Genomic DNA, 16,049 nt, shown 5'->3' on the forward strand with positions numbered 1-16,049 from the left:
TACATTGTTGGGTCTAAATTTCTGAATGAAAGTCAATATCATATCTCATATCTATTGGTATAGAATTTTGTATATTGATACAAATCATGGTCATGCCAAATAATATACTTTTATCACAAGAATATATATCCTAGATCTAACAGATATGATTTTATAGATATATAAGGTAAAATAGTTAAATAAGGTCTTCAAAAGCCTCAAGAGACCTACAGAATATGGCATTTAAAGATGTTTTCATTATCTTAAAGATTCTTTGACAAGTTTACTCCTGGCATCACCCTGATCAACATCAAAGAACCTCCTTGCAGAGATGGCTTCAAATGTGGCAAACCAGCCACTGGGCAAAATGTCCTCATTCCTGCCACAGACAGAGTTCTGCCTAAAAATAGGCAAGCTTAGATGCAGGCAAGTTGGATGGCCGAACTCTGTCAAGACAGGGTAAGCAAGTCCACAATAGTTCCTGCGTAAGAAATATGTCTGGCAGAGATATTAGGCTAGAAGGCCAAAGATAAGGCTCCAACGTTATAGAAAGTGTTGGGTGATTGTTCAGGCAGTAAACTGTCTCAGGAATTTTTTCATTTTGGAAGCTGCTAACCTGCACTTCTGGTTCACTCAGGCATTTAAGTTTTATTCTGTCTCAAGTCTCTGATGGGGTTGAGTACCAAATAGTGTAGTCTTATAATCAAGTTTAGTTGGTTAGGAGATAAGATCTTTTTAGGACCAACAATTAATTAATGGGACATCATGAAACTGAGAAGCTTCTGTCCATCAAAGGACACCATCATCCTGAAAAAAAAAAACCTCCCCCCAAATTATGTATCCAGTAGAAACTAAAAATATATAAAGATTAAAAAATTGGCAGCTGCAGTGTGAGGCGCATGTTTGGGCTTTCCGCTGTCCCCGCACCCGCACCGCAGCCCTGCCCGGCAGCCCACCACACCTCCGCTAGACCACCTGTTGCTGCCATGTCGCTTGTCTACATAGGATGCCTGAGTTACAGCGTCCGGGAGAAGGGCAACCAGCGCCTTTTCAGCGGCAATGGCCGCTTCCTCGAAATCAAAAATGAGTACGGTTCCATGGAGTTCGAGGACTCCCGTCAGGCGGATGAGGCCATTTGTGAGCTGAACAGCAAGGAGCTGTGTGGCCACCGTGTGTTCCTAGAGCACGCCTGCCTGGGGCCAGGCCGGGCGACCGCAATGGCTACAGCTAAGGAAGCCACAGTGATGGAGGTGGATCCAGCAGTCGGAGAACTTCAGGCAGAGACAAATACGGACCACTTGTATGCACAGAATACAGACCCATTGTAGAAAACCTGTCGTTGCAGTTGGCAAGACTTAAAGGGTTTCATGTGGCAAGTAGGAGAGGTGACTTACGCAGAGGCTCACAAAGAACGCACAGAGGGTGTCACTGAATTTAGATCCTACTCTGACATGAAGCGTGCTTTGGGTAAACTGGATGGCAGAAATATCAGGCTTATTAAAGATAAGCCACAAACAAGCCATAGGCGCTCTTACTCTGGAAGCAGATCCAGTCACGTTCTAGAAGAAGAACGCGGAGTAGGAGTTGCAGGAACAGCCGCGGTAGATCTCGGAAGTATCTCAACAAGTCGCTCCCGACCTAGGTCGCAGAGAAAAGGTCGATGCCGATCCCGCTCGAAAGGCAGGAAATCCAGATCAAAGAGCAAATCCAGGCGCAAGTCTGATGGGGTTGCCGTTCATACTCAAGAAGCAGATCTAAGGATGAGTACGGGGCGGGGGGCGGGGGTCAGTCCCGAGGTAGGTCACGCTCTGGGTCCGCCAAAGAAAATGGAAAAGGAGATATAAAGTCAAAACCCAGATCTGGGAGCCAGTCTCGATCCCATCCGCCTCTGCCTGCTCCATCCTCAAAGGCTCGTTCTGTGTCCCTGCCGCCAAAAAAAGCTTCAAGGTCCCGTTCTAGAACTATTCAAGGTTCGGATCAAGTTCCAGAGATTAGCCCTGATCTCCACGCTCTTTGCGCACTATAACGGAACACTTTCCTACTTGCTTAGGCAGTTACTCTTCCAAGTTTGTACCTGGCCTCTTCCTCAAGAGGATTTCCTGAAATGGAAACACAGGAATTTGATTTGTAGCCAAATTTAATGAGAAAAGGACGAGGCTCTAAAATGGCGGTATGAAGTCCTCCTGCTTCTTTGTAGAATTAAGATAAATGGATTTTTATAGCATTTGAGCTAAAATAACTTTTGTAAAGATTAAGATTATTTAGATTTAAAAAAAGTATTTTGTCAGGATCTTCTGCAGGGTTTTGCTGTTTTGTTTGCTTATTTTAAAATGAACTGTTTCAAGCTTTGGATACCACAGGCTTTAGAGAGAAAATCCAATTGTTCAATTATGTTAGATTTTTATAAAGCTTGAGTTATGTAAGATTTAAATAAAAGTTTGCTACCAAACCAAAAAATCTTGGACATCAAGAAAACAAATAACCATGTCTCCTAGGAATGTCGGAAGTTGCATCTATAAACTCTCACCAACTTGACTGCCTAAATATGAGGTTAACAAGGACACATTGAAAAAAGAAAAAGAACACAAATAGGGAGTGAAGAAGTCAAAATGTTCATATCTGCAAATAATGTGATACTGTACATTAGAGATGCCAAAAAATTTACCAGAAAAATCCAGAAATGTTAAATACATTTATCTCTTTTGAAGGATACAGATACAGACTTAACTTGTACAAATCATTAGATTTTCTATACGCCAACAATAGGTATACAGTGGCGATCATGGTCATGCTCCCATTCACAATAACTCCAAGGAAAATGGAATGTCTAGGAATAAACTTACCCAAGGAACTGAAGGTCCTTCCCAATGAAAATTTTAAAACTTTGAAGCAAAAGATTGAGAAAGTCACTAGGAAATGGAAAGATATTCCATACTCATGTATTGATAGAATTAATATTGTGAAAATGACCATCCCACCAAAAGCAATTCACAGATTCAGTGTGTTCCCAATCAAACTAATTTATATCAATTTTCATAAGAATTGAAAAAAAACCTCAAAATTCACCACAAATGATCCCGAATAGCCAAAACAATCATGAACAAAACAGCAAAGCTGGAGGGACTACCATTTCAGACCTTAAGATATGTTACAGAACATTAGTAATAAGAACAGTATAGTACTGGCACAAACTGAGCTGTAGACTAATGAAACAAAATCAAAGACCCAGCTGGGTGCTGTGGTGCACGCCTGTAATCCCAGCACTTGGGAAGCAGAGGAAGTGAGTTTGGGATTAGCCTGGTGTACAAGTGAGTCCAGGACAGCCAAGGCTACACAAAGAAACCCTGTCTTGAAACCAAAAACCAAACCAAACCAAACCAACAACAAAAAGCAAAAAGCAAACAAAACAAAACAAAACAAAACAAAACCCAAAAAATAAAAAACAAACCAAAAAACAAAACAAAAACAAAAACAAACAAAAAAACAAAAACAAAAAACCCCAAAGACCCTAACTGCAGCCACTTCATATTTGACAAAGATGCTCAAAACTGCGTGGTAGAGAGAAAAGAATTATTCAACAAATGTCGCTGGAAAAATTGTATGTGCACATGCAGAAAAATGAAATTAGACCCATGTTTATCCAAATGAGTCAAAGACCTACATGTGAAATGGAAACACTGAAGCTGCTAGCAGAAAACGTAGGCAGTGCCCTACATGATGCAGATATAGAAAGGGACTTTTTGAAGAGGACTCCATGTCCCCAAGAATTAATGCCAACAACTACGTGTGGAACTTGGAAAAAACTTAAAAGCTTCAGCACAGCTAAAGAAAAAAAAAATCAACCAGGTGATGAGGCAGCCCACAGCTGGCAGAGAAACTTTGCCAATTGTATGTCTGTCAGAGGATTAATATCCAGAATATACAAAGAACTCAAAAACCAAGAACCCAAAAGGCAAATGACCCATTCAAAAAATGGTCCTGTGACCTGAAGAGAGTTCTCAAAGTTAAAAAAAAAAAAAAAGCTAAGAAACAGCTCAAAAAATATTCCTTATCCCCTAGAAATTATGTAATCAAAACAACTTTTAGATTTCATCTTATGAGAGGACCAGGCTAAAAGGCGGTAACTGTAGCCATGTAGCCTCCTCGGGCACCAGCCAGCCTCCGCAGGCACCGTCAGTCTCAGTTAGAGTCACATAACCACAGATAGGATTCCTCTAGAAGCCTTTAAAGAACCTGCAAGCTCCACCTCATGCTTGCCGCCATTTTGTGTGGATGGACGACCCCTGCATGCAGGCTGTTTCTGCAGAATAAACCGTCTTTGTTTTTACATATTATTTGAGTCTGGGGTCTTCCTTCAGTGACTTTCAGACCCTTACAGTAAGAAGGGATAAGGTCATCAAAACTTAACTGACCTCAAACGCTTGAGGAAGTGTGAGAAAAGGCAACCCTATTACACTGTTGGTGGAAAAGGATGTGTGCACGGCTCCATTGAATAAACCCAGAGAAACTTATTACCTAAATTTATAACCCAGCTTGGAACTGTCAATGAAGGCATGCTATGGGGGGAAGGAAAATTACGCTTCGACTTCCTAGCTCAATGTCATTGCTCAGCAATTTTGGCAGAGATCACCTACCACAGGTCAGTGCTCTGAGGAATTTTCAAATGTTCGTCGGGGTCCCTAGCCAAGCTTTGTTTCTTGCGGTTCTTACAGTCAAGCGAGTCAAGTTACTGACGGAGAAGTAGAAAACCTATCAGTTCACCAGCTGGCCTATAAGAATGTCAATGCTGCGTGTCAGCCGCCGTACAGCCCTTTAAAAAGGAAAGTAGAATTCTATATTCACTTGCGATTGGATACCGGGGACGCTCTCACATGCAAGGGGAGGTCATCACCTTGGCTTTTAAGGGATCATCGGTACCTCAACCAATAATACAGGAGCATCAGGACAGAGCGAGGGGCACGATGCTTGCAACTAAAAGTTGGGGATGCTTTAACTGTGGCCGACCAAGACATTTTGCAAGAACGTGGCCCCTCTAAACATCCGACCTCAGATGGAAAAGAGGGAACGCTCCTGACGTCGCCCATGCCAGCTGCAAATGGTGGGGCTGGCTGTGGCCCTGTCAAACAGTAGCAGCATTAATTGAGACTCCTGGGGAGAAGAACCCCCAAAGTTAGACACAGTTTATTCCCCCTCCCCCTGGCAACCCCCAATTCCTGCTCCACCCGCTGGCCTAGACCTCGGAGCATTCTTCTCCGTCACAGTAACACCTGAACTGGGGCCCAGGAAACCCCAACGGAGCGTCTAGTTTGTTCCAATCAGCCTTTAACTCAATCGCTTATAGTCCCCGTGGTCAAAGAAAAATAATAATTGCGTGCTTATTGGTCCCAGAGAAGCAAAACGTTTGGATTCCTCTGATGCTGCCTTTTATACACAGCAGGTGCGGCTACAGCTTCCTGGGCAGCAGCTAAGAATTGATGGAAAGGTGCCCACTGTTGCGCATCAAACTCTCCAGCAAGGGTATGACCCAGAGGGGCGTGGTGGGGTGGGCGTGAGCGGGGAAGGCGGTGGGTGGATGGGATGGTAGGCAGAGAAGGTTAACGAATACTTTCCCCTGTTATGTCTTCCTCCAATTCTGGGAGAGAAGGCTCAGGTTTTCCCATGGGACACTGAGGTCTCATGCAGAGCCTACTGTACGGCTCACTGAACAGCCAGCCTGGGGGGATCAGCGGCTGCTTGCGCAGGAGGAACTACCAGAAGAGCAGCTTTTAGTGGACATGGTGAGCCTGGCTCTAGTCCCTAGAACACTCCTACTTTAGTCATTAAGAAAAGGTCTAGAGGTGGGCGTGGTGGCGCTCGCCTTTAATCTCAGCACTTGGGAGGCAGAGGCAGGTGGATCTTTGTGAGTTTGAGGCCAGCCTGGTGTACAAAGCGAGTCCAGGACAACCAAGGCTAACACAGACCCTGTCTCAAAAAAGCCAGAAACAAAACAAACAAACAAAACCCCCTAAAGCCAAAACAACAACAACAACAACAAAACAAAACAAAAAACAACAACAACAAAAAAAAAAAAAGAAAGAAAAGAAAGAAAAGGTCTAGAAACTGGAAGTTATTGTAAGACCTCAGAGCTGTCATTGAGGTGCTACAGCCCGGTTTCCCTTGTCGTCCTCTGGTGCCCTTAGCTTGGCACCTTGTGACTTAAAGGATGCGTTTCTTACTCTTTGGCTTCGTCCCCAGGATCATCCTCACTTTGCGTTTCGCCTTCCATCTCTAGATATAAACAGAAGCTGCTGCTACACAGCATGGCCTTTAGCCCCACCTCATGCCAACAAGTTAGCGTTCAAAATTTTCTCCTGGTTGGAAAAAAGTACCACTCTCACGGTTGTTCATTGCATGGGTGACTTATCTTCACTAGCACCTGCTGAGGGTTGATTAACTGGGAGTTTGGGGGTTGCTGCTGCTGCTGCTGCTGCTGCTGCTGCTGCTGCTGCTGCTGCTGTTTTGAGACAGGGTTGCTCTACGTCATCCTAGATGCCCTGGTCAATGACCTAGACCAGGCTGGCTTTGAACTCACAGAGATCCACCCACCTCTGAGATTAAAGGCATGCATCCTCACACCTGACCTCAGTTCAGGTTATTCCTCACTGTCCGGCTCCGTTCACAATAGGCTCAGCCGGAAGTTTCTCAACAAACAAACAAACACCCCAAAAACCTTACAGCTTAAATCACCCTTTTCTTATTTAGGTCATATCACAGAAACACATGCCATTTGCTTATAAAAATTACAGATCCATATGGATCAACCGTTAACATGTAAGAGTTTCAGAAGATGCTAGGAGACATTATTTGGCTTAGACCGTCCTTGAAACTTACTACAAAAGATTGTACTCCTCTGTTTTCCATCTTAAAAGGGGGTACTGACTCCTCTTTTCCTAGAGAGCTTACTCTTGAGGGTCAAAGGGCCCTACAATTAGTAAATCAAGCCGCCATGCACGTGTAGTTCACCAGTATTATAAAGCTTCTATATCTTATTCTATATACTTATATGCCATATGTACTATAATATATATATATATATATATATATATATATATATATATATATATATATAGTACTTATACCTACTCTGCATATCCTCTGGGGTCCTCCAGCAACCTAGGGGACCTATACGATGAGGTGCTAAGAAGAAGGTATATTCTTCTCTGTTTGAGATGTTCTGTAAACATCTGCTATGTCAGTAGTGGATGGAAACATGTTTTGTTTCGTTTTGATCCCAAGTGTGGGATGTAAAACAGGCCTGTGTGAGGGTGTGTGGTGTTTGTCTGCTGGAGACAGACTTGTGAGAGACACACAGTGTTTGTCCACTAGAAGAACAATTACCTCTTTCAAGGGCACAGTCTTTTTTTGCTGACTGATAAACATCGTAGTACAAAACAAGAGGCCGGGCTTTTTGGTCTTGGCATCGTTTCCCATTGTTTGGCTGTTCACCTCTCTCTTTAGAGATGTTCCTAGGAAATGCTCCAGAGAATGCGTCAAGGTTCCGGGTTCCGGCTGCTGCGCTGGGTTCCGGCTGCTGCGCTGGGTTCCGGCTGCTGCGCTGGGTTCCGGCTGCCTCAGCTGCAGTCACCTTTGGTGCGCTGCTTGTTCGCTGCTTAACAGGTCTGCTGGAATCCTGTTGACAAAGAGTGGAATTGCTCCAAGGACCTGAGTCTAAACGGGCCTACTTCTGTTCCCGTTAACCCCTCTTCTCTCCTGTGTAGGGTAGGTGGGTTGGGAGGGAGGTATAAGCATTAAAGAACCCCAAATAAAGTAGGATGGGAAAGTTCAAAGCTACATAGGTCCATCTGATTTATGATGTTATTTAACTTGAGCATTTCTCAGTACCATTTTTTTTTTTTGGCCTGGATGACCTGTCTGTTGCTAAGAATGGGACATGGAAGTCACCCATTAGCACTGTGCGAGGGTCAATACACAAAGCGTCCTTTTCTATCTCTTCTGGTTAGTTTTTGTCTGAAGCCTATTTTGTCAGATATTAAAATGGACACATCTATTAGAGCTTTTAAAAATCTATTTTATTTACATTTCTTATGCCTCTACATCCCTTCTCCACCCCAATCCCTTCCAACACCAGGTAGGAGAGAAAGACAGCTGGAGGGGGGAGAGGGCGGGGTTCTCTTTCGCTACTTCCTGCTGGTTTGGGTCGTTGGTTGAGTTCCTTGGGGCAAGTCCAGTCTTCACCTCATGACATCTCCTCCTGCATCAATAGAAACCAGGAGCGGCAGTCTCCTCCTTCTTGCTCAGAGCCCCTCCTTTCTCTCTGGGCTCTACAGCTGGCAAAGAGCCCCTCTCAGAGCCCACAGGAGGCAAAGTGTCTGATGCTGTGAACAACGCCACACTGGGATTAAAACAAAGACATGTTTTCATAACATAACTGAGATTTTAAAGACACCAAAACTTCCCTCTATATAAACAAGCTTGCTTCTTGCCTTCATTTGCTTGGAAAACCTTTTTCCATCCTTTTTTTTTTTTTTACACTTTGGTTATGTATATCCCTACTGGTGAGGTGCATTTCTTGGATGCAGCAGAAAGTCGTATCCTATTTTCAAATCCAGTCTGTTAGTCTGAGTCCTTTTATTGGGGAACTGAGACCACTGGTATTGACAGTTATTGATGAGTGGTATCTATTGATTCCTGTCATTTTGTTGTTGTACTGTGGAATTTCCCCCTGTTATTTATTGTTCTGGGATCATTTATTCCTAGTGTCATCTTGGGCGTGGTTAGCCCCTGCGGGTTGAAATTTCCCTTCTAGCACCTCTAGCTTTGGATTTATCATGGAATGTCTTTTTCCACCTATTGTAATTGAAATTTTTTTCTGAGTATTATAGTCTGTGTTGGCATCTGTGGTCTCTTAGAACCTGTAGAGCATCTGCCAAGGGCCTCTGGCTTTGAGAGTCTCTGTTGAGGAGTTAGGATTCCAATGTGCTTCCAATGTGTAACTTGCTCTTTTTGCTTTGCAGCTTTTATCCTTTCTTTGTTCTGTAAGACCAGTGTTTTGATTATTATGTGTTGTGGGGAATTTGTTTCCCAGTCCTGTCTATTTGATGTTCTAAGTGTTTTTGGTACCTTAATTGTCGCCTCCTTCTTTAGAGGATTACAGAATCCCCACCCATCAATCTATGTGGATTATTCTGTACTTTTTGCTCTATTGGGACACGTGTCATTACAGTTCTCTGTGTGTGTTGAGGATTGCTCTTGAGGGAGAATTGCTTTTAAGTGGAGTTAAATTTTTTCTTTTATTTTTGCATAATATATAATTATATACATTTTTCTTTGTTTCCTTTCTTCATAACTTCCATCTCTTTCCCCCATCTCTTCCCCCATCTCTTTCATATTCATTTTCTGTCTTTTCATTTATTATTATTATTATTGCATGTATGTGTTTATATACATAGATCATTGCTAAATGTAATCTTCTCAGTCTGTATAATGGTACTTGTGTGTATGTTGTCAGGGATGATTGTTTGTTATTGGATAACCAATTGATGTGCCCTTCTTTGGGGAAGACTGTTTTTCCATTTCTGAGCATTTTTTTTAGTTGCCTGTAGTTCTTTGGGCAGGGTTGAGACCTCATAGGATTTTCCCTGGCAACTTTTGTGTATGGTTATTGTCCTTATTTAGCTCATATTTAGGGAGTTACTTTGGTAAGACTTTAAGGGTGTAATTTCTGAGATTACTAGTAGACAAAGTCTGACAGCAAACTCCCTGGTCCTCTGGCTCTTACACTCTTTTCTCCTCTTCTGCGATGCTCACTGAGCTTTAGGTGCAGGAGTTGTTTCCTAGACATATATATCTATTGGGACTGGGCTCCACAAGGTGGCGTTTTGATTAGTTGTGGTTTTCTATAATGGTCTCTGTGTGTTGCAAAGAGAGGTTTCCTGTATGAGGGATGAGGACTATGTTTATCTGTGGATATAAGGGCAGATATTTATGGTGTAGTTAGGAATTGTGCTGGCTTAGTAACGTGGTGGTTGTAGCTCTCATCTAAGATCTACGACTTCACCAGCCTTAGGTAGTTGGCTAGGTATCCTGTACCAAGCATGCATTTCTTCTTGTTGAGTGGGTCTTAAATCCAATTAGAGAGCTGTTGGTTTCCACCACGGCACTCAAGCCACTACTGCACCATTAGGATTGCTGTGCTGTGCTGGGTTTTGTTGTGGTTCATAGGCATCCTCGAGGGGCAGGACTGTTGTTTGCTACCTGTCTTTGGAAGCTTGTATGACATCTTCTAGTACAATAAAAGCTTTACCAGAGGGAGGACCGTCCAGGCCATTACAGCTCAGAGGCCTCTGAGCCCTGTGAAGGACATGGTGCGTTCAGCAGTAGAGACTTCTCTTCCACCTCTGGAGGGGCAGTAACACTATATTGGACAACCAGCTCTGACCAACAGCTCCAAAGAGGGCTTGTCATACCTGGTTTTGGGGTTTTGTTAGGTAGTCTTTTGCTCTTGGAGGGAGCATTTTTAGCTCAGATGAGAAAATTTATTCATACTGTATGTGTATATTTATATACACTTACATGAAGTTTAATTTTCTTAGGTGAATTTTTAGTAGGATGATTCCTTGTGACTTTTTCAGAGTTCCTTACTATTATTTCACCTTCTTTCTTCCTCCGTCCCCTTCATAATTAGAGTACCCCCTTCCCCCCACTTTCCTAATCCGATCGTGTGCATGCTGTTATTTCGCCCTCTGTTGCTTCCCATACCCCTACACCAGCAACGGTCCCTACTGATCTTACTGCTGTCTGTAGTTACTGCATGGTACGTACTCACGTTTGAAGATTTGAAACCGGGAGGGTCTAATTAGAGAGAGAACATGTGATGCTTGCTTTTCTGGGTCTGGGTTACATCCCTCAGTATGATCTTTTCTAGTTTGATTCCTTTGCTTTCAAAGTCCATGATTTCCTCTCTCTCTAGACCGCAGTAGCCTTCCATGGTGTATATACGCTACATTTCATTATCAACTTGTCAGTGGAAGGACACTTAAGTAGTTTCCATCTTCCTAGCTATTGTGTGTAGAGCAGTAACAAACATGGCTGAGTTAAGTATCTGTTAAGCTGGTTATCAAGTCTTTTGGGCTTGTGTATGTGGGTCATATGAAGATTTATTTTTAGCTTCCTGAAATTTCTCCATACTGTCTTCCCTAACAGATAATCACCTCCCAACTAAACAAATTTGGGCCAGTCTGTGCCAATTTTCAGGGAGCCAGCTGCAAGACTGTCCACCAGGGATACAGTAAAAGAGGCAGTGGATTCACACTGTGAAAATACCTGTTTCAGTTATCTTATTGCTTTAAAAGGAATAGGCTGATACACAGCATCACCACCCTTGCTGCTTACTGACAGAGATACAGTGGATTCCTGAGGTGTTCTCTCCTCTCCTCTCTGCCTGAAAACACTCTGCTTCAGTGGGCAAGATCCATGATGATTGGCAGAGTTTTCTGTCCAAACTGCTTTACTAGGAAGGTCCAGGCTCACCTGACTTCTGTAAATGAAGGCCAGAGGCTTTAACTGGGGACCTAACAATGCCTTATGTGATAAAGGGGAGGGGCTTTGGTTCAGTTAAACCAATAGGAGGAGCTTTGGGTGATTTTATAATTGCACCATCCAAAAAACAAAGCGTCCTCCTCATCCTCAGGAGCATCATGAGCATCATGATGCAAAAGTGATCCAGAACTGACACTGTTGCTTCTTCATCCTTGGAACTGACACTGTTGTTTCATCTCCAGAACTGACACTGTTGTTTCTTCATCTTCAGAACTGACACTGTTGTTTCTTCATCTTCAGAACTGACACTGTTGTTTCTTCATCCTCAGGACCCTTTGTCTCTCTTTTTTTTTTTTTTTTTTACTTTATTTGGTCTTTTAACCCTTAGCCTGTTTTGAAGTAGAATGCCCAGATTTATGGGAGTTAAAATTACAACCAAATCCTATTCATGTTTTGGTTCCAAGCAATCTTGAATCAAAGTCTACAGTGTGAACCCATCAATATGAAGCTCACATGGGCCTCAGAGGTCCCATATTCTGTCTTTAAACTTTCACCTATGTGCTCCCATGTCTTTAAATTCATAGATCTTCAGGGAGCCAAGAACATATTTTTTTTGAATGAAAGAAAAGAATTTCTTTAAGTGCTGTAGTGATGGATAAACTACAAGAGTGAGAATGCAGAAGCCATGATGCTTCTGAAGGAAAAGGCAGTGCTCTCTATAATCAATAGTTTACTCTCAGCTATTTCTCCTCTTATTTACTTCTTTTATTTATTTTATTTTATTTTATTTTTTTGGTTTTTCGAGACAGGGTTTCTCTGTGTAGCCTTGACTGTCCCGGACTCACTTTGTAGACCAGGCTGGCCTCGAACTCACAGCGATCCACCTGCCTCTGCCTCCCGAGTGCTGGGATTAAAGGCGTGTGCCACCACGCCCGGCTTATTTACTTCTTTTAAAAAGAAAGATTTATTTTTTTTATGTGTATGGGTGCACTGCTTGCATGCTTATCTGCACATCAGAAGAGGACATCATGAGGATTATGAGTCACCATGTGGTTGCTGGGAATTGAACTCAGGACCTCTGGAAGAGCAGCTAATACTCTTAACTACTGAGCCAACTCTCCAGCCCCAAAGCTGACTTTTTTGTTGTTTTTGTTCTTGTTTTATTTTGTTTTGAGACGGGGTTTCTCTGTGTAGCCCTCATTGTCCTGGACTCCCTTAATAGACCAGGCTGGCCTCGAACTCATAGAGATCCACCTGCTTCTGCCTCCTGAGTGCTGGGATTAAGGGCATGTGCCACCAGGCTCAGCCGGCTCTTTTCTTTTTAAAAACTTCTGTTCTATTTATTATTTTTAGGCAATCCTCTAGTCTGATTCTTTTACTCGATATTTTTTTTTTTTTTTAATCATGGCTGTACTCACTCTTGGGGTTTCTTCCACACTTGCGCCCCATGTTGGGCGCCACTTTATGTACACCAGTAGGAATAAGGATCATGAACAGTGAGGGGTGTTGACTGGGAATGCAAAATAAAGATGAGAAATAAAAATATGCAAAAGCAATGGCTGTGAACTGGAGATTTTCCCACAAGTTGATGATTTATGCCAGGCAAGTTTATTAGGGAGTACAGCCTCATGTATGCTATTGCAGAGGGAAGAAAGCCAAGGTCAGCAGAGGGTTAAGTCAGACAATGTTGGCAAAGAGAGCGGGCAGTACTTCAGATACAGCTTTCTGAGGACACATCACAGGGGGAGGAGTTGAGCCTCCAGAAATGGAAAAGTTGACTCCTAGGAGGCATCAGACAGGCCTGGGCAAGTGTGTCCCTAGAGAAGGGCACAGAGCGGAAGCGCCCCTTGTCCTCCCAGTAGTGTCTCTGAGAAGGCCTTGGGTCTGTCTGACTGCCTACAAGTGTTTTTCTGTATCTCTTCTAATTAGTTTTGGTTTGAAGTCTATTTTGTCATATATTAAAATGGCTACACCTGTTTACTTTGTGGGTCTATTTGCTTGGAGACTCTTTTTCCATCTTTTTACCCCAAGGTGATGTCTATCTTTGATAGTAAAGTGTGCTTCCTGGATGCAGGAGAAAAGTGGATCTTGTTCAACCTGTTAGTCTGTATTTTTTTCCATTAGGGGGAATGAGGCCATTAGTGTTGAGAGTTATCGATACACAATGATTACTGATTTCTGTTATTGTTGTTGTGGTGGTGGTGTGGTTTTTCCTTTGTCTTTTAATTTCTGACCTGAGGTTATTTATTCCTTGTGTTTTCTTGGGTGTGGTTAATCTCAGATTGAAGTTTTCTTTCTAGCACCTACTGTAGATCAGGGTTTGTGTATACATATAATATATATATATTATCATAGAATGATTTTTTTCTCAGTCTACTGTGATTGATAGTTTGCTTGGAATAGTATCTGGATTGGCACCTGTGGCTTCTCAGATCTTGTAGAACAACTATCCTGGCCTTTTTGACTTTCAGAGTCCCCATTGAGAAATGAGGTGTTAATCTAATGGGTCTGCCTTTATATGTTATGTGGTCTTACCCCTGCAGCTGTTAATATTTTTTCTTTCTTCCATACACTTAATGTTTTGATTATTTTTGTGTCATGAGGAATTTCTTTTCTGGTACTGTTTATTTGGTGTTCTGTATTCTTCTTGTACCTTGATTATGACCTCCTTCTGTAGGCCTTGAACTTTTCAAATCTACTTTATCTGGAGTTCCTTAATGCTTATACCTCCCTTCCAACCCCTCTCCCCTAGATAGGAAAGGAAAGAGGTTAAGGGGAGCAGGAGAAGTAGACCTTTTTATATTCAGTTCCTTGGAGCGATTCTATTGGCACAGTCATCAGGGTTCCAACAGACCAGTTAACCAGCAAACCAGCAATTCAGTGAAGGTGACCACAGGCACAGCCACTGGATCCTGGAGCAGCAGCTGGCACCCAGAGCCTCGAAGCATTCACTGGAGCAGTTTTCTCTAGGAGTGTCTTGAAATGGAGTGATGAGCAGCCAAGACCAAAAACCCCCACCTCTTGTTTTGGGCTCACACATCAATCTCCTCTGAGTCTGTACTAGGATGTTTATCAGTTGGCAAAGACCATGCACCCATAAGAGGCGGTTCCTCTTCCAGTGGACAAACATCACCTGTTCTCTCACAGTCTGTTTTCAGTGGACAAACACCACACACTCTTACACAAGTCTGTCTCACATCCTACGCTTGGGATCAAAACAAAAACATGTTTACATTTACTAAACCCTTCATTAGGTTGGGAAAGTTTTCTTCTTTGATTTTGTTGAAAATTTCTGTGCCTTTGACCTGGGTGTCTTCTTTTTCCTTTATATCAATGCTTCATGAATTTTATCTTTTTCATAGTATCTCAGATTTCTCAGAAGTTTTGTGCCCAGATTTTTTTTTTAAATTTTAGTATTTTCTTAGGCTGAGGTATCCACCTCTTCCTCCAACACATGAGAGGTATTCTTCCATGTCTTATAAACTGTTGGTGAAGCTTAACTCTGAGGTTTTTGTTCCTTATCTTTAATTTTTCATTACCAGTTTTATTTCAATGTTTCAGGAGATTGTGTACTGGAAAAAACTGTTTCTAGTTTCGGTATGGCTTAGTCCTGGCATTACCTTTAATCCTTGAGCTTTCTTTAAACAGGATTGAATAAAGTTAACCCTATGTCAAGAGGCAGAGCAAATAACCAGCTGAAAGGAAATGAATATAGGAAAAAAAAAGAGTGAGAGAGAAAGCCTGGGGGATGGGTAAAGAGGTGCATAGGAAGTAGAAAGGAGGGACACCGAGTTGAGGGTATTTAAGGCAGCGAGGAAAAGAAGAAAGAGCCTTTTATTTCTGGGGTGTAGGTAGGGCAGGAAGGTTAGCTGAGTGCTTTCTGTGCCTCTCTGAGTTAGCAGGCTTTCAGCCCAGCATCTGGCTCCCTATTCTTTGTTGATAAAACCAAATGTTCAGGATTTTGTTTTAAAACAACATTTCAGTTTGGGTTTTCTTTTGTGACCCTATTTCTTTGTTAATGTCTATTTTTTATTTCATGAGCTGTTTTCATCGTTTCCTTGCACTGTTTGTGTTTTCACAGACTTCACTAATGGGATTGTTCACGTCCTCTCTAAGGGTCCTGAGCACACTCACAACAGCTCCTGTGGCGTCCTTGCCCTGTGCTTCAGCTATGCTGCGTCTCTACTGCAGCAGGGTCCCTGGGTTCTGGTGGAGCACGCTGTCCTGGCTGTTAGTGTTTCTGATTCTGAGCATCTGATGTCTGGGCATCTGGGGTTGAGATGACTGAGGTTGGTGTCTGGTCTTTTCTTGTTGGTTCATTCCTTGTTTTTTGTGTTAATTTGACTGAAGCATGGGATGTCCTGATATTTGTTCAAATGTTATGTTGTTTGTGTCTGAGAGGGTGCTTGGGGATCAGATTGATATCTGCATGGATAGTTTGAATAAAGCCAAATACCTTCCCTACTATGAACTAGCCCTGTGAAATCCTTTGAAATCTTGAATAGAAATAAAATAGACTGAGAAAGAGTTAT

General features: G+C 42.5%; 1 pseudogene across 1 annotated transcript; it reads left to right on the plus strand.

Annotated features, from left to right (window-relative positions):
* The first annotated feature begins 814 nt into the window (after positions 1 to 814).
* Positions 815 to 1,974, plus strand: LOC311582672 (serine/arginine-rich splicing factor 6-like; annotated as a pseudogene). Its single transcript has one exon. The product of its transcript is annotated as a serine/arginine-rich splicing factor 6-like (transcript).
* Positions 1,975 to 16,049: the final 14,075 nt, after the last annotated feature.

Source organism: Acomys minous (assembly GCF_964271855.1).
Source record: "Acomys minous genome assembly, chromosome: 14".
In the NCBI taxonomy this organism is placed as follows: Eukaryota; Metazoa; Chordata; class Mammalia; order Rodentia; family Muridae; genus Acomys; species Acomys minous.